The sequence below is a fragment of the Natrix helvetica genome, assembly GCF_964273705.1.
Source record: "Natrix helvetica genome assembly, chromosome: 2".
In the NCBI taxonomy this organism is placed as follows: Eukaryota; Metazoa; Chordata; class Lepidosauria; order Squamata; family Natricidae; genus Natrix; species Natrix helvetica.
The window spans coordinates 61,026,571-61,045,093 of NC_138552.1; the positions used below are offsets into that span (position 1 = coordinate 61,026,571).

Genomic DNA, 18,523 nt, shown 5'->3' on the forward strand with positions numbered 1-18,523 from the left:
GCCCAGGCACACTGAAGGCTCATGTGATCGGCGTAGACTATTAGACCCAAGTCGTGGCGGCAGCAGTTCATTGTGGATCAGTCTGCTTGATGACGTGATTTTCAGTTAGCCAACAGCCTCCAGAGCCGTGCAGGGACATTAGGGACTCTCCATTAGGAACTCTAATTCCAAGGCAGCAGAAAAAGACACCAAAGGAAGGCAAAAGGCATTGGAAAAGGAGATGGCCCAGGTTGAGAAGGCAGCTAGACTCCAAAGGCACGGGAGTTCCCCCCTGACAGGAACTATTTGTTCCCACCCTTTTGAAGGCAGACAGTTAGAGGCTTGCAATCCTGCAAGACTCTTGCAACCAGCCTGCTCCCTCTCCTGTTCACCAGAGAGAGCTAGTGAGCTGATTTCTTCAAGGCAAAGACAGCTCTGAGGATTTTGGTATAGTTGTTCCCAGTTTCTCTGTATCAGAAATGGAGACTCAGGGCTCTCACTTGGGACTAAGACCCGTACCCGAGGAAACTTTTACCCCCACTGCAGCGGGACTCCGCCCAGGGAAAGATCATGGGCCAGAAATATCTGACCATCTCACTAGGATCATTTCACAAGCAATCACTCAAGGCATCGCTGCAGGCTTGCAGCAAAGCAGTCAGCCGGCACAAGCCGCACCATTTTATCAAGCTCAGAGGTTGTCCCCTATGACTCAAGGCTCTTGGATGGTCCCTTCACAGGTACCCTCCCAGGCCCAATCTATGCAAAGTGAGTAAGAGAATCAGGGCCTTGCCCTCTGAAGACAAAGGGGTGGTTCCAGAACCATCTCCCTTCAATGGCCTTTTCTGGCCTGAGCTCTTCAAGACTTTATGACACAAGGCCAAGGCAACTACAAACTTGGGGACAGAGTCAGTGCCAGAATCAGCCCCAGAGCCAAGGGAAACTGGTTACTTGGTCTTTTCTGAACCGACCATAGGGGCAGAAGTCATCCCATCCCCCCACCTATTCCTGGACGTCATCGAGCGACAGTGGGGTAACCCAGGGACAGGGCCCTACACGACTGGGATGGAAAGGAGGCTTTACAATGTAGCTCCAGAATTGTATGAATTGCTACAACTACCTTTAGTGGATGGGCCAGTGGCAGCCTTAACATCAGCCACCCCCTTGCCATTGATGCGATGGAGAGCCTGAAACCTGAGGACAAGAGAGTTGAACAAGCCCTCCGCAAAACCCATCTGGCTTTGGCCTAGGCTGTGAAAGCTGCCACAGCAGCGTCATTTTTTAACCGCACATCCCTGATCTGGCTCTGCCAAATGCAAGCCAGGGCACCACCCGATGATGTCAGGTTCCACCAGGACACCAGCAAGTTGGTGGCTGCAGCTGAATACTCAGCAGTTTCCACCCTGAATGCGACCAAGTTCTATCGCGCCCTCAGTCACTGCCAGACGCATGCTATGGCTTAAGCACTGGCAGACAGATAACAGAAATAAATGGAAGTTGGCTTCTGCTCCTTTCAAGGGCAATAAGTTATTTGGAGAGGCCCTGGACCTCCTCCTGGTTGAAGGGAAGGGAAGGGGAAAGGGTCTGCCCACTCTGTACCGGAGAGTGAACTGTTGCCCTATTTTAGAGTCCTTTTGGTCCTCAGAGGTGGGGCTTGATTACCAGCAACCCCAAAGGCCTTTTTCCAGCAGACAGGACAGACAGACAGACCGATAGACCTGGATTCAGGAATCGACCAGCTCCTCAGGGCAAGCAGCCGTTTTGAGGCTCAGGAAGCTTCCCTTACTACTGCTCCCGGTGATTGCAAGTGCGACCTTCCCGTTGGTGGTCACCTCAGCTCCTTCGCTCACCAGTGGGAAGCCCACAGCAGACCACTGGGTCTTAAATACAGTATGGCTGGGCCTCGCTCTAGAGTTTCCCTCTATTATTTCGACCTGCCCCATTTCACGGGACCCAACTAAAAGAGGTCTGATGGAATCAGCCATCCAGCATCTGCTGGACATTCAGGCCATTCATCTGGTCCTCCAGGACCAACAGAGGCAGGGGTTTTATTTCAACCTGTGTAGTTCCGAAAAATTTGGGAGGATGGAGAGTATTCTAGAGCCCAAGAGGCTCAACTAGTATGTTACGTACAAGCAATTCAAGATACACTTCCTCCATTCAATACTAGAGTGCATCAGGGAGGTTGACTTCCTAACATCAATTGACTTGACAGAGGGATGCCTCCATATACCAATCTTGCCCACTCACCAGAAATTTCTGATTTCATTATGCAGGTCGGCACTGCCAATACAAGGCCATGCCATTCGGCCAGTCATCGGCACCCAGGGCCTTTACAAAGCTCTTAGCAGCTTTGGCGGCTCACGTCCAAGCACTTCCAGTAAGGATCCAGTGCTACTTGGAAGACATCCTCATCCAGTCTCCCATGGAGGCTCAAGCGAAGGCGGACTTCAACATCACGATCCGAGTATTCCAGGAGCATGGATTCCTGATCAACATCGAAAAGAGCCATCTGTTGCCAATCAACCTCCTGCTTCACCTGAGAGCGGTCATAGACATGGTAAAATGCAAGGTATCCCTCTCCCCAGACAGACAACTCAGTCTTAAGACACTGACATATCACATGTGGCAGGAACAGTCAGCTTCCCTGGCACTCCTATCACAGCTCATGGGCAAGATGGTATCTTGCATATCTATTGTCCCATGGGCTCACTTACACATCAGAACTCTCGAGTGGTTCCTCCTGCCGTACCAACAGGCAGGAGCCATTCACCATTCAGAGTTCGAGTGCCACCAAAAGTGCTGAAGTCCCTAGAATGGTGGACATACCCAGCCATCAGCACAGGATGCCTATTAAAGACTCCCACGCATCTAACTATCATGATGGATGCCTGTTTGGCTGGGAAGCACACTTCCAATCTTTGATAGCCCAAGGTCAATGGACTCAGGCAGACCTGAGCCACAATATCAACTGGCTAGAATGGAAGGCTGTGCACCTGGCACTCAAGAAGCATGAGGTTTTGTTGAGATATACATTAGATATATTACATGCGTATGAAATAAAATACTGTTTAGAATAAAAGTAAATCGTAAGTTATGATTCAATTAACAATAACAGCTTATAGCCATAATAGTTAAACCCTTTTAGATGTAGGTCTGATTAAATTGAAGGAAATATCCAAGCAAGTATATAGTATTTATAATCTTAGCTTAATTATAACCTTAATTAGATTTTGCATCCTAATTTTTCAGTACCTTTTAAAATATGACTTCTACAGGGATTCATTGCCTTTGTGCTATTGCTCCTGAAAATGCCAGATTGGTGTTAGCTTTAATGATGTAACTGTAATTATTGGCTGTGTATCATATTAGATTTGTACATAAGGAATTTAATTTCTAGTACTGGCAGTTCTTTACACTTCCTTTGCAAAAATGGAAAAATATTAACACTGGAAAACTAAAAATAAGGCCAACTAACTTTCATAGGAAACTTTCACAGACTTTCCTTGCATGAAACAGCTTTTTCCAAATATTTCCTAAGGTTTAGCTTGGAAACAGCTCTGTTACAATGAATGAGAAATGCATAATCATGAATGCAATTAAATACAGAATCTTTTCTATCAGTTATGACTACAATAAATCTCTGTTATAAACTTGAATTGTACATACCTTATGTGGTTTTTTTTTACAAACCTTGTTTCTTAGTAGGAAGTGTTCAGATACAACTGACCACTGGGATACAATTTAGGTATATAGTATAATCTCCGATGTTATGCTTTCTACCCTATTACGGGAAAGTTTCAGACTAACAAAATTTCAGGTGTTATGGTATAATGTAACATGTTGTAGTTAAAGTATTGGATGTATATGTTTCAGCTATAAACCATTAATTCATTTTTGAATTTGAAAGATGTGAAGTTGGGAAGAACTATTCTAGTTCCTGCCTTTTCAAGATGATTCATCTTATACAGATGGTAGTATATCATCCTTGACTGTACTTTGAGAAAATAAATTTTAAATATCAATTTAAACTAAGGCAATCTGGGAACTTGATAAATATAAAGAAAAGCTAAAGCCCAAAATTCTTAAAAGTATCTTCATGCTAAAATGGCCTGGCCTTTTTTTATGCTTAGGAATTACTGTGTTTTCCGCACTATAAGAGGCACTTCCCCCCCCCCTCCAAAAAGTGGGTGGAAATGTCTGTGCATCTTATAGAGCAAATATTGTGGCGAGGGAAGGGGGAATTGTGCGGCCTCCTGTCACCACTCCACCATTCACCATCACCAGGGAATGATGGAGCCTGAGCAGCTGATCGGTGGTTGGACATTCCAGAATACTGCCAGCTGTTCTAGGTGGTGGGGATTGCCACCATCGCCGATCACCAATTGCCACCACCAAATGCCGGAAGCGATAGGTGGTGAGGATTGGAACAGTTGATTGGCGATATTCCGGGAGGCCACCCCAACTGCCAATCAGCTGCAGGGCAGCAAAGGCTCCAGCATTCGCCAGTGGCTGCAGAGCTAGCTCAGTTGACCAGTGGTGGACACAACAGAGCAGAGCCCTGATGAGCCACGTAGTGGGGTTGCCATATCGTGCTGAAGCTGACCACGCTGTTTGCTGTTGGCTGCAAGGACATTAGCCAGTGTGTCTTATGGTCTAGTGTGTCTTATATTGCAAAAAATACAGTATATTCTTATGAAGTTTTACTGTTCAGACTTTCTATCTGATTCAGTATTATCTGTAGAACTGTTTTCTGTCAGAAACTGTGTTCACACATCATGATACTTCATCCAGGTATGATACTTTTCAAGATAGCTTTACTGCAGTAGCTTAATGGTAGCTTTATTTTATCTCCTCCAACAAAGCCTACATTGGAAGGCATAATCACCTGCAGTGGCTCCAGATAGAAATGCTAAGTATAATAAAGTAATCAAGAAATCATTCTACAATTCAATATATTTTTAGCACATAGAGCAAATTTAATAAGACAGCACTTTTTCCCCCCTCACTGGCCTATATGTAGCCTCAGGTCAATTCAGAAGATTCAGATGTGGTACATCAAATCTGAGGAAAGAGATAAAAGGAATTATGTCCTTCACTTGCCAGAGATTTCCCGGGGCAAGTAACTGCTGTCAGTCTCTTACTTGTCCCATGTTGGCTGTTTGCTAAAACAGATCCAGTAGATTAGCTCTCATACAATTAAAAAGCAGGAAGAAAAAAATAATGTCTGAACTGAGAATATTTGAAAAGAAATAATGAGGATTATACTTCTAGGAAGGACCTTATAAGGCAGAGGTCGCCAACATTTCTGGCTTTGTGGACCGCGGTGGCAGATGAGGAGAGGGCATGGTTCCACGCAAGCAGCGGGCGAGCACTGCTGGCACAAATTGAGGTCAGAGACCCCTGCTATAAGGGTTTTGCTTTTATTGTCCTAACAATTGGCCAATCGAAATATATTTAATTTGCAATTATGTACTAGGCAGGGCAGTCAGTGTGATAATATATGTTACTGCCCCATTTTTATCCTTGTAACAATCCTATGAAGTAGTCTGCACTGGGAATTGTGATTGCCCCTAACTCACCCAGAGAGCTACATGGACAGGCATGAACGTGACTCTGTCAAACTCTCAAGATTTCCATGCTGATGTTGGAAATGTAAAGGAAGGTTTACTTTTGTAACCAATGATCTCTAGTCCGGTCTAGTACATCTGTTCTGGAGATGTTGCTTCAAAACAGGCTGTTAACCAAAGAAAACAGTGTTCTGGCATGAAAGCAAAACAAATGACATGAATGAGAATGAGAACACTAATGCTCAAGAGAACAGGAAAGCAAGACCAAAACAACGGATACGAAATAAAGCTTGGTCATCATGTTCCCCTTTTTCTCTCTCAAAAGAATGGTTGCCCCTCTCCTGCCCTTTCCTCCTACACTGTAGAAAATGTGTAATTTGGTGTAAACTTCCTCTCACTTGAAATTTGTAAGTGGAAGATAGTTTCTTGTGTTCTTCAGTTGTTTATTCCTCAACAGCAGACTTAGCAAGACGTTTCACTAGAAATGAAGTATCACTCATAATTCTCAGAACATTTTTTCTTAATGTACTTCTTTTTTACCGCAACATTTTAAGATATTCTGGGCAAGATGTTCTCTGTGTCCCCATATTCCTGACTCCCTTTTGTCCACCACATTCTTCTTTCTCAGTTGCTTTTCCAGCTCCACATTCTCTTTTCGTTTACTCCCTTTCCCTTACCACACATAGGACTGCTCTCCCCATCCCATTTCTCAGTTAAATTCACACAACCATATAGCCCTCCTTTCATCGAGAGCAGGTACCAGTGAGGTTGCCCCAAAGCTGGTGAGGTACGGATATATAGGAATTTGCCACAGGTCTGCAATGCTTCATGTATATCATGGCACTATTTTAAGTTTTGTTCATTCCAAAACTTCTGACAAAACTGCTTCCATCCATTCTAAAAAAATATTGAAAGGACTTCAAGGCTACATAATGTAAGATTATGTAAAAACCATTATATTTGCTTTGCTACGGTGACTGTGATTGATTTTTTATTTATGTTCTGCCTTTCTTTTGCACACTTCCAGGTGGCAAACCTTATAGTATAATTGGGGTGGGAATGTATGATCAGATCAAAGATGTCTGACCATTATCAAAATATATAATTAGGATGAACTTTCTATTAGATCACTTAATCAGCAATACAATGTGAAACCATCTGCTACTATACCTTTATCTCCACCACAAAGTGATATATGCATGCCTAGCTACAAAGAATGTTTTTATGGCCAGTATTGGCCTAATTCAAATTTTACACTGTTGAAATACTTATCCATGCCATAATCTCACAGAATCAACTTTGATAATAAAACCTGATTATATTGATTAAGGCTACATGTTACAAAAACTATGAATGGTCTATGGCAGTGATGGCGAACCTATGGCACGCGTACCACAGGTGGCACGCGGAGCCATTTGTCAGGGCACACGAGGCGCTGCCCTGTCAGCTGGCCAGCGCGCATGCGTGCGCTGGCCAGCTGACTTCACTTTTTAAAGCCATTTTTGCCCTCCCCAGGCTTTATAGGAGCCTGGGGAGGGCGAAAAGAGCCTCCCCTGCCCCCCCCGGAGGCCTTCCTGAGGCTTCAGGAACCGTCCGGAGGCTTCCCTGAAGCCTTCTGAATGCTTAAAATGACCCTCCGAGCAAACCGGAAGTTTCCTTCTGGTTTCCTTGGAGGGTTGTTTTGAGCGCTCCGAATGCGTCAGGGAAGCCTCCGGACGGTCCCTGAAGCCTTTGGAACGCTTAAAACGACCCTCTGAGCAATCCAGAAATGACTTCCGGTTTGCTCGGGGGGTCGTTTTAAACGCTCCGAATGCTTTAGGGAAGCCTCCGGATGGTCCCTGAAGCCTCTGGAGGGCCTCTGGGGGGGCGTGGGAGGCTCTTTTCACCCTCCCCAGGCTCCTATAAAGCCTCTGGAGCCTGGGGAGGGCGAAAAAAGCATGTAAAAATGGGGGGGTCGCACCTGTTGTGCGCGCATGCACACTGGGGGGTCGTGCATTGCATTATGGGTGTGACACGCCCGCACACGACCCCCCTGCACTCCCCCCCACTTGTGGCACGCGAGCCAAAAAAGGTTCGCCATCGCTGGTCTATGGTTTTTTTTAGAGTGTATCAAAGTGTTGTTCACACCAATGCATTGGGCATATTCACTCGTGTTTATGATATGTCATATCTACACCTATCTTATATCTACACCTATCTCTACATATATATACATACTATTGTCTTTTTTTCAAGATGCTGGAAGTCACAGTGAAGTAGATAAACCTCCTTTTAAAAGCAAGATGTATTTAAAGCAAGAGGTTGAAACGCCTACAGTTTATGGTGAGGGTGGCAGCAATTTATTTATAGCCCATCAAAGCAACCCCTCTAATACCTGGAAGCCTCCCCTTGGTGTGACTCGCTCCTGGCCGCTGGTAAGGGATTTCAAAGTTGCTTCTTGGGGCTTTAGAGGCAGGACGCCATTACAGCGGCCATCTGGAGGCCTTATTTCCTGCGGGCCGCATGAGCTGGGGCAGAGGCTATTATGAAGCCTCGTGTCAGCGTTCCAAATACCATGCATGAAATCAATCAGAGACCAAGGCAGAATCATCCTTAAAGTTCCAATTTAATCATACAGGCATGTTGGCATGTCTGTGGAATTCCAACTCTGATTCTCTTCCTGGAATTCCACCCAGTTGAAAGTTCATGATCTATCCCCACACCCCATAATCCATCACATGTTCCAATCATCATCTTCCACGCTGGCATCTACTCCACTCTGCTTCCGGTCAGGTGTCGAGGTGCGGAGACAAAAGATGACCTTGAGCTTCTAAAAAAAGGATGACAACAATACATTCCACAATCCTACTCCTTTCTATTCCCCCTCCCAACTACTATACTATTGAAACAGCATAGGAAAATAATAGAAAGTGTGGCAGGCCAAAGATCCTAAAAGAAACATAACTACAGGCCTGACAGGCGGCCTCTCCTCAGAAGAAAACCGTTTCCTGAAAAAATAATAACATAAAGGTTAACATAATAAAAATTAACCACCTCTTCCTCCCCCCAGGGGACCCTTTGACTTCTTGGGAAACTTCTCATGGAATTGCTTTACTAACTTCTCCATTTTTAGGTTCTCACTGTTCACCCAAGTAGCTTCAGACCAAGGGTAACCCTTACAGTGCACTAAGTACTGTAAGCGACCCCTATTCAGCCTGGAGTCTAGGATTTTTTCCACCTCAGATTGTGTTTCCCCTCCTATCACTGCAGGAAGAGAGTGAGCTTGGGTGGATGCTCTTATGCTAGACCCAATTACTGGTTTCAACAGCTACAATGAAATTCTGGGTCAATTTTCCCTAGACTTCTGGGTAGACTGAGTTGAACTGTAACTGGGTTAACTATCTTCACTATTGGGAATGGACCTAGAAATTTTGGACCAAATTCTTTGCTAGGCATTCCTAATCTTATGTATTTGGTAGACACAAAAACTTTGTCCCCCACATGGAAGGGGTTTTGGAGCGAGCGATGTTGATCAGCTTGCTTCTTGTAGGCTTCTGCCGCAACTGCTAGAGCCTTCTTTGTATTCTCCCATCTGTTCTTTAGCATGTCCATCCATTCATTCAAAGACATGGAGGAAGGAGGTTCTCTAGGCAACTCAGGCATGGCAACAAATTCCATGCCACTGGTAATCTGGAAAACCATTAATCCTGTGCTGCTGTGGACCGCATCGTTGTACGCCACTTCGGCGAAGGGTAGCAAGTCCGACCAGTTGTATTGCTGATAGTCCACAAAACACCGGATGTATTGTTCCACCACCACATTGGCTCTCTCTGCTGCGCAGTTCCTGCTGGGATGAACCTCTAAGCTCAGTTCTTGTGTGGACCCAATGGATCTCAGGACCTCTCTCCAGAACTTGGCTGTGAACTGGACTCCGTGGTCTGAAATGATCCTCTTGGGTACTCCGTGCAGGCGATAAATGTGTTTTACAAACATTTTCGCTAATTTCTTTGCGGATGGCAATCCTGAGCAAGCAATGAAGTGTGCCTGCTTAGAAACCAAATCAATAACTGTCCAGATTACTTTATTCCCACTGCTGTCTGGGAGTTCCACGATGAAGTCCATTGTGACCTCTTCCCATGGTCGGTTAGGGCTCTCTGCTGCAGGTGCTGCAGGTTCTGGGCTCTTGGATTCAATCATCCACGGCTGGCCCTTTTCCTCCTCCGAGGCCTCCCCCTTAGTAGGACTCTTCATCACCTGAAGTTGGGGATCCTCTTCCAGAGGTTGTTTGGGCTTTTCCCCCTCCGAGGCCTCCCCCTTGGTAGGACTCTGTCACCTGAAGTTGGGGCTCCTCCTCCGGAGATTGTTTGCCCTTTTCCTCCTCTGAGGCTTCCCCCTTGGTAGGACACTTCATCACCTTAAGTTGGGGATCCTCTTCCAGAGGTTGTTGGCCCAGATGACTCTTCTGTGGTGGCATCTGAGGCCCTCTCTTTACCACCATGGTGATTGGTACACACGTTTGTTCTTCGGCAATTCCCTCCTCCGAGGCCTCCCCCTTGGTAGGACTTTTTGTCACCTTAAGTTGGGGATCCTCTTCCAGAGGTCGTTTGGGCTTTTCCTCTTCAGAGGCCTCCCCCTTGGTAGGACTGTTTGTCACCTTAAGTTGGGGATCCTCCTCCGGAGGTTGTTTGCCCTTTTCCTCCTCCGAGGCCTTCCCCTTGGTAGGATACTTCGTCACCTTAAGTTGGGGATCCTCTTCCATAGGTTGTTGGCCCAGATGACTCTTTTCTGGTGGAATCTGGGGCCTTCTTTGGTGCGCACGTTTGTGGCATTGGGGCTGGAGCCAAGCACTCTGACGCTCTGTGGCCAAGTTGACAGCAATGGTGGCATTTTATTGGCCCCCATGAGGAAAAGAACCTAGTTACATCTCTAAACTTCGGAACCTCCTCATCACATTGGACTGCTCTCCACCTTGCAGCTTCCCCCTTGGTAAACCATTCTTCCCTTGTGGATATTGCTTCTCTGTAGGAAGGTGGGGTAAGAAACTTTTGGGGCATTGCAGGTACACATTTTCCCGCCATCCATCCTGCAGGCCCCCCTTTGGTAATACCTTCTTCCCTTTTGGAGATTGCTTCTCTGTAGGAAGGTGGGGTAAGAATCTTTTGGGGCATTGCAGGGGAGACTGGAACCAGTGGGGAGGTCAAGGCCCTCAGTTGGCCACTGCCCAGTTTTCTGCCATGGTGCCATCTGCTGAGGGAGGGCAGGTGCCCACTGGCATTCATCCCATCCATGACCTGGGGTTAAGACCCATCCCGGGATTGCCTGCTTCACAGGTTTCGGTTAAACCAATGATGGCTGGCTAGGGGGGTTTATGTGCCAAGGACCCTCCTGCTGGCTTGGAGGAGCTATGGGCCAAGTAGGTGCCCTCTGCTGGCTTGGAGGATTTTCCCATGTTGATGGCAAAGGAGGTGCCCAGTGGCATCTTATCCATCCATACTCTGGGAAGAAAACCCAATCTGGTGGTGCTTCATTCACTGGTTGCAGCCCAATTTGTAGCTGGCAAGCGAAAGATGCTGGCCAAATCCCTTCTTGCTGTCTGGGTTGAAATTCCCATTTTGATAGGGAATCTGTCTCCCACTCAGTTGCTGGGTAATAAGTCATTTCATTTCTCGCTGTCTGGAAGGAGTCAAAATCTCCACTCCAGGTTTTTTTCCAAGCCTTGCTTCCAACCTGGGGGGAAGGAGGGGGAGCATGCGCTCACGTTTAGTTGTCCGAAATGGTCCGGGAAGCCCATCAGAGATGACTGCGTGGGGATGGCTGGGATCTCCTTTCATCAGATCTTCTGGACATTCTCTAACCGGGTGTAGAAAAAGTCTTTCCAGCCCCCTCTGTTCCATCCCCCTCAGGCTGTGTTTCTTGCCAGATGCAATAAATTTTGAAGCAGAAATTCCTTTGCCTTTGAAGATTTGCAGAGAATCGTCTCATCTCAGCTTCTTATCTCCAAAAGCTTACTTATAATTGTTCGCTGATATTTTACGCTGTCCCGGTCAGCGTTGGGAATTCAGCACCCCTTTCCAGCTCCCCCCCATGTGATGGGTGGTGGTGCTGGTGCCTTATTTTAAAGTGAGAGTTGGAATAATGTCAGCGTTCCAAATACCATGCATGAAATCAATCAGAGACCAAGGCAGAATCATCCTTAAAGTTCCAATTTAATCATACAGGCATGTTGGCATGCCTGTGGAATTCCAACAATGATTCTCTTCCTGGAATTCCACCCAGTTGAAAGTTCATGATCTATCCCCACACCCCATAATCCATGACATGTTCCTATCATCATCTTCCACGCTGGCATCTACACCCCTCTGCTTCCGGTCAGGTGTCGAGGTGCAGAGACAAAAGATGACCTTGAGCTTCTATAAAAGAATGACAACAATACATTCCACAATCCTACTCCTTTCTATTCCCCCTTCCCAACTACTACACTAATGAAACAGCATAGGAAAATAATAGAAAGTGTGGCAGGATAAAGATCCTAAAAGAAACATAACTACAGGCCTGACACCTCGTTTTCATTCCTGGCTTCCTGGGTGGCCATTCTTTCTACAGCGGCAGAGATGGCAAGGCCTTGCAGGCCCAGATTGACGCCAGGAGGCCCGGAGAGGCGCAGAACAATGAGGACTGCATGGCGGCTGCATGGCGCGCCGCATGGCACTGTTGGCAACTGCGCGGCTTGCAAAAGGAGCCAGAAATGTCTACCAGAGGCTGATTTCATCGCGTGGAGGCCGTGAGTGATTGGGGAAAGCTGTTTTTTGGTCGCTGCTGTTTCTGGTGGGCTGAGCCTGTTGGAGCCCTGACCTGGTGCCATGGTAGATGCAGAGGAGAGGCCAGATTCCTCCCCTCATTGTTCCCTGAGAAGGGGACCTCCAGTGGGGCCCGAGTGAGGCCTACAGCCTCTGTGAGACTGTGAAAAACTGCAGCAGCTGGAAAATCCTCCAAGGCCTTGCAGAAGGATGAGGAAAGGAGGCACAGGGCCCTGGAAAAGCACCTCCATATACCCATCTTCCCTGACCATTGTAAGTATCTCAGGTTCTCCTATTTAGGTAGCCACTATCAGTATAAGGCTCTACCGTTTGGCTTGGCGTCTTGGAGTTCCTCCAAGATGGATTGGATAGGGGGCTCTCAACATGGCACTCTCAGGATTGGTGGCGGCCCTCTCCACGATTATTCGGGGAGAGGGGCTCCTTCCATTTCCCAGGTCCCGTTAATTAAGATATTTTTTAAGGGTGCAGGGAAGTCTGAGGCGCTTTTCATTTCCTTTTATCCGTCTTCCCTGGGGAAGAGAGTGTCCTCCTCGGCTAAAGGGAGATGGATCAAGCTGGCCATCACATCGGCCTATGAGGTTCAGCACCTTCTGGTGCCCCAGGGTATCACAGCACACTCCACCAGGAGTGTGGCTACCTCGGCGGCCTGGGCCACACAGGCGCCTATCGTGGAGATTTGCAGGGCGGCTACGTGGGCGTCCCTGTCTCCCCTTATCAGGCACTACAGGTTAGATGCTTTTGCATCGGTTGATGCGGCGTTTGGTCATAGGGTGTTACAACAGGTGGTAGTGCATGAGGAGCCCAAGACCAATAGTGCCTCCCCCCCCCCCCCCCGAGGGACATTAACTTGAGTATGTCCCAATCCTGGCTAATCCTACAAAAGTCCTCCGGAAAATGACAGTTGGTCTTACCTGAACTGTTGTTTTAGGAGGTTTTGCAGGATTAGCCAGGTTCCTGCCCAAGCGTTTGTCCAGGGGTTGGGGAGTTCAGGGTGTAGGGTGTGCTCCCCTATGACTTGTTTTCAGGTGTTTTGCAGTGGGCTTGACTCATTGAAACTGGGAACCAGAAGCAAGGAGCACAGATGTGTGGCTTTAAATTAACTCTGTCTCGAGGCCAATTGGACATAATAATACCCAATCCTGGCTAATCCTGCAAAATCTCCTAAAACAACAGTTCAGGTAAGACCAACTGTCATTTTGTACAAATGCTGAAGACCCTCTCAAGCCCATTCATGCAATTTTCTTGCAGGTGAGCTGTATGATATTTAAGAATCCATAAGTTCAGAGAACAAGTTTGCTGTTCTAATACAAAACTAGCCAATGTCTAGTTTGACAGAATACCAAGAGCATTCAGAGAGACAAATATGTTTAAGTATTTACTTCCTCAATACTGAGCAACGCCAATTTTTTTTTTGTAAATAAGTCATACTTTTTTTTTTGACAGAGAGCTTTCTATCATGCCTTCAGGATGTAAACTACGTAACCCAGGTTTGTATAATTTGTTATGCCATCTGACCTTTCCTCACTTTTCCCAAGGTTTGTATGAGGCGAAGCTGAATTCCAGCCAAGTTGGCTGATATTTAGACTGATGAAAAACCAGCTAACAGAGAAAAACAACTAAAGGAAATGGGAGATGTTATAATTGCTCCCTGTATCTAGAGAAATGCATCCACCTTTTGATTCCCAGTGAATCGGGTTTGGAAGAATAGTTGGCTTGCTTTTAGGCTGGACTAAAATGGATGAAGCTGAGAAGAAAAAAGCAAGCTTTTGGGAAATAATAGTTCCTAAAAGATCAGTTCCTTCAATTTAATGTTTGGTGTGTATTTATGCCTAATAAACTTCTCCATAGCTTTCTACCATAAAGTTACTGAAATGTCCACCGACTTGTTTGATTAGAGAAAAGACAAAACTTATGTTTATTGATGATTGGAACCTCAGTGTGAATTCTGCATAAAATTGAATAAAAATAACCTTATGATTCATGGTTTTGATTATTAGATAGGATATATAATAGAAAGAAAAGAGATATAACTTTGAAGAGAGAGGTCAATTTATAATTATACTTGTATTGAAGCCACTTCTTTATACCTTTTTCCTTTCTTTTGTATTTTACTGCTATTCTTTTTCTTTTGGCACATTTAGTTTTTTTCTTTCATCTTTCCCTTTTTATTTTTTTGTATTTTAGTTCATATTAGTCTTATTCTTCTGTTTAAAGTTTTCAATAAAATTAGATATGTATATGGACATGTATATCCCTAAGGAACCATTAAAAAAGTAATTAATTAAATGACTACATCTGGTCTGCCTGGTACAACTTCCATATACAGTGGTGGGTTCCTGCCGGATCGCACCGGATCGCGCGCTCCCTTTCGGTGCTAAATCTGGAAGTACGGTCTTGCCCCGCCCCTGGCGACGCAACGACGCTTGCCTGCGCTCCACCAGCTTGGCTGGGAACGGAGACGTTTCCTCAGCGGAGCGGAGCGCCTGAAAGGGATGCAGGCTCAGCCTGCCAGGCTGCCACCACTCCACTGAAGACATTGCTGAGCAGAGAAACGTCTCCGTTCCCAGCCGAGCTGGTGGAGCGCAGGCAAGCGTCGTCGCGTCGCCAGGGGCGGGGCAAGACCGTACTTCCGGGTTTAGCACCGAAAGGGAGCGCGCAATCCGGTGCGATCCGGCAGGAACCCACATAAGAGTGGTGTGCTACAGCAGTTCATACCAGTTTTTGAGAGAGCCAATTATTACATTTTCAGGAATTCTGAGAGCTGGTTGAAAGCAAGGTAAAATGCCCAAATTTGTTATAAAATGAGTCAGATGAATCAATAGGATTGGAAATATTTCCTTTATTCAAACTGGGAATATTACTAGAAATTTAAAAAGCTTAGTGTTGTTTTTGTTTAAAAGTGGCAAAGGTTTTTAAGCAAATTTTACTTGACCATTGCTTTAATTCAGGGGTGAAATGTTACCATTTCACCATGTCACACGAACCAGTAGTAAAAATGCTACCGGTTCGCCCAAACCGATAGTAAAAAAATGCTACTGGTTCTAGCGAACTGGTATTTCTGATGATCAGCTTTGACGCGTGATTTATATTATCTGGAATCGTCAAATTTCCTGCTTTCTAGCTAATCTAAATCACATGTCACAGCAGATTTCCCCCCTCGCTGTTCTACTTACCTTTGCAGGTGCACTTGGTAGCAGGCTCCACCCACCCTCCCGGATGTCATCACATCCCATTTTATGCTCTGCACATGCATGGACGGTCCTGCACATGCGTGGAGGTGGTGCATGCGAATGAAGCGAGCCAGTAGCGAAGGTAAGTTGATTTCATCCCCATGTATCTAAATATACATCTCATTTCTATTATTACTGTAACCATAAACTATGGAAGAAATGAAGGGAAAAATTAAAGATTATAGTATCTGATTCCTAGGCAACCATATCCTGCTATGTTGCTATGTTCAGAATTTAAGGTTGTGAGATAATAATAGAAAGGGAATATAGGAAGAAAAGAGACAGAAGAATAGAAATGTATAAAAAATATAATATCAAAAAATAGATTTTTTTAATGTAATGTCATTTTGACCCTGAATTAAATGAGAGTAATTATAAAATAAACTGTACAGAAATTAGTCAAGCTATGTATTTCAAGCAATACAGAGAGACTGACTGACTGTTCTTTGTAGTACAAAGTTAAACAAGAATTCTTAGTGCAAATTTGAGTTCGTACTCATTATTTAATCATGTATAGTAAAATATTAAAAGTGTGAATACAGGTGATACAGAAGTTTGGATATTCTTCATGTCTATTTTATTATTTTACTATTTTATTATTATTTAGGCCCCCAAAGTTTGGATATTCTTCATGTCCATTTTATTATTTTACTATTTTATTATTATTTAGACCCCAAAAGTTTGACCTATAATCAGAAAGAGGAAGACTTTTCCACAAGTGAACATATGTGCTGATCTTTCTAACATCTCTGATTGTGATCCTTCTTCTCTCTACACTCAACAATCATGTGCTCTTCCTCCCACCAACTGCCTGAGCATCCATAAGTGAAGATAATTCACACTTATAAAACACAGGAAGACTTTAAAAAATCTTAAACACTTCTAACTAGAAGCTTTAACTGTGAAAAACACTATTAATAAATAGAACTGTTGAGGCAATATCTCAAGGACGAAGAAAATTATCTGTAGTATAGATATAACAAATCATTACAAATGACCAAGTGATAAATGTAATAAACTCACACTGGAGTGACTGTCCACAATTCGATAGTATAGTGTAGTTTACAAAACAACAATCTTCAAGAGAAATTTGTCAAAAAATATTACCTTTAATCTCATCACAAAAATCATGCTTAAAATATGTAAAAGAAAACCCAAGAAACCCACAAACTCATTTTGGAACAGCACTTTGTACTGATAAAACAAAAACTGAACAATTTAATCACCACCTTTAAAACATATATTGGGGGGTTGCGCAATCACCAAACCGGTAGTTAAAGCAGGAGGAGCCCATCGCTGCCCCTAGTCCTTCTTTGCATTAAACTAGTCATACCCAGTTCCTGCAACTGTTCTTCATATGTTTTAGCCTCCAGTCCCCTAATCATCTTTGTTGCTCTTCTCTGCATTCTTTCTAGAGTCTCCACATCTTTTCTACATTGTGGTGACCAAAACTTATTTATTTATTTATTTATTTATTTATTTAGATTTCTAGACCGCCCCCTCTCCCCGAAGGGACTCGGGGCGGTGTACAGGTATAAATTTAAAACACCATACAAACAATAGTATACATAGCTAAAATTAGATTAAATAGCCCCTGTACGAATTTATAAAAATTAAAAACTTAGACCATAAAACCAATCATAAAAATTTAAAAATAAAACTGAGGTGGGAAAGCTGGAATTAGGCCAGGCCGGCTAGCTGAAACAGGTGGGTTTTGAGTTTCTGACGGAAGGAGCGGAGGTCCGTAGTCATTCTAATGTCAGGGGGAAGGTCATTCCAGAGGGTCGGGCCCATCACAGAGAAGGCCCTTCCCCTAGGCATCGCCCGCTGGCACAGCCTAGTGGACGGCACCCGGAGGAGTCCCTCTCTGTGTGAGCGAATCGGCCGAAGGGATGTATGGAGCAGGATACGATCCCGCAAATAACTAGGTCCTGTGCCATGGAGCGCCTTGAAGATGATGGTCAACACCTTGAAACGCACCTGAAAAGCCACAGGCAGCCAGTGTAGCCCGCGCAGGAGAGGTGTTACGTGGGAGTAGCTAAAGACTCCCGAAATTGCCCGCACGGCCGCATTCTGAACCAGCTGCAGCCTTCGGGTGCATCTCAAGGGGAGCCCCATGTAGAGAGCGTTGCAGTAGTCTAGCCGGGACGTCACAAGCGCATGAGTGACTGTGCGAAGGGCGCTCCGGTCCAATAGGGGACGCAATTGGCACACCAGGTGAACCTGGTGGAACGCCCCCCTGGCCACGGCTGTCACATGGTCGTCCATGGACAGCCGGGCATCCAGAAGGATGCCCAAATTGCATACCCGATCCACAGGGGCCAGATGTTCGCCCCCAATGGCCAGTGATGGAATAAGCTGGTTGAACCGGGGCGCCGGTAGCCACAGCCACTCAGTCTTGGACGCATGTTTATGTAGCCTAGAACTGAATGCATGTTTATGTAGCCTAGAACTGTGTTGGTTTTTTTGGCAGCTGCTGCACACTGCTGGCTCATATTTAAATGGTTGTCCACTAGGACTCTAAGATCCCTCTCACAATCACCACTGTGAGATACCATATACACTATACCTATGTATTTTGTTTTTCTTACCTAAATGTAGAACCTTACTTTTTTCACCATTGAATTTCATTTTGTTAGATAGCACCAGAGGTGGGTTGCTCCTGGTTCGGCCTGGTTCGGCTGAACTGGTAGTGGAATTTAGAACTGGATGGCAGAACCGGCAGCAACCCAGGCTGGCCACGCCCATGAACTGGTTCCCCAGTCGTCGTTGCCCTTCCCAGCATGTTGTTTAGTAGTGCACGTGCATGCGCAGTTCACTGTAAATTATTCTGCACATACATGAAGCACGTGCGAAGCAAACCGGTAGTAAAAACCGGAGCAACCCACCCCTGGATACTGCCCAATGTTCAAGTCTCTTAAAAAGTGATATAGTATTATACTGTATAAGT

At 45.3% G+C, this 18,523-nt stretch overlaps 2 long non-coding RNA genes across 2 annotated transcripts in view; one reads left to right on the forward strand and one right to left on the reverse strand.

Annotated features, from left to right (window-relative positions):
- Window positions 1-4,949: 4,949 nt before the first annotated feature.
- The window catches only part of LOC309387092, a 28,058-nt gene continuing 14,484 nt past the window's right edge, over window positions 4,950-18,523 (reverse strand). Inside the window, exons 2-3 of the long non-coding RNA XR_014174542.1 lie at window positions 5,648-5,737; window positions 4,950-5,040 (exon numbers count right to left, since the gene is read on the reverse strand). This is a non-coding gene — a long non-coding RNA (uncharacterized lncRNA). The remainder of the gene's footprint in view (window positions 5,041-5,647; window positions 5,738-18,523) is intronic.
- LOC309385510 lies at window positions 13,487-15,704 on the forward strand. Its single transcript, XR_014174242.1, has 3 exons — window positions 13,487-13,521; window positions 13,787-13,830; window positions 15,525-15,704. It is a non-coding gene; the product is annotated as an uncharacterized lncRNA (long non-coding RNA).